This window comes from Myotis lucifugus, unplaced genomic scaffold (genome assembly GCF_000147115.1).
Source record: "Myotis lucifugus unplaced genomic scaffold, Myoluc2.0 scaffold_254, whole genome shotgun sequence".
In the NCBI taxonomy this organism is placed as follows: Eukaryota; Metazoa; Chordata; class Mammalia; order Chiroptera; family Vespertilionidae; genus Myotis; species Myotis lucifugus.
The window spans coordinates 1,508,386-1,509,215 of NW_005871302.1; positions in this window are offsets into that span (position 1 = coordinate 1,508,386).

Sequence of the window (830 nt, forward strand, 5' to 3'; positions counted from 1 at the left end):
TGGGCAGGGCTGCGGTGGGGGGGGCTCGGGGACAGGGCAGCTTGCCCACACACTCCCGCCTGCCCCCAATCTGGGAACACTTTACCACCCCCCCCCTCATTTCACAGGGACTTCTGGAAGGGACTGATGGATGCCAGATGCCAGGAGCACCATCACCCAGAGAGGACTCCAGAGGGAAGAAGGAGGGAGAGCTGGGGCAGACTGGACAACAAGTGGGACACTTCTGTTCCTGGCATGCTGGGTTGCTACTCATGACCTGGACACCCCCACCTCCTCATCCTCTTTACCCCCAGGTGGCTAAGGAGCCTGAAAAAATGACTTTTCCACTCCATTCTCAGCCCCACTTACACCCTCTACTGCTCTTAGTTGTTCAACCAGTATTTATTGAGCACCTACTATGTGCCAGACGCTGTCCCTGGTGCTGATGATACATCAGTAAACCAACAGACAAATTATTCTTGTCCTGGGGAGCTTGCTTTCTCATGAGAGAGAATAAGTACATTTTGGAGTATATTAGAAATTTGTAAGAGCTATGGGGGGGGGGGAGGGAGCAAGGTAGAGAATGGGGAGTGCCAAGGGTGGGGCTGGGGAAGGAGTGTGATTTTATTATTATTTGTTTAAATATTTTTATTGATTTCAGAGAGGAAGGGAGAGGGAGAGGGAGAGGGAGAGAGAGATAGAAACATCAGTGATGAGAATCATTGATTGGCTGCCTCCAGCACACCCCTCACTAGGATTGAGCCCACAACTGGGCATGTGCCCTGACTGGGAATCGAACCGTGACCTCCTGGTTCATAGGTCGATGCTCAACCGCTGAGCCACGCCGGCCG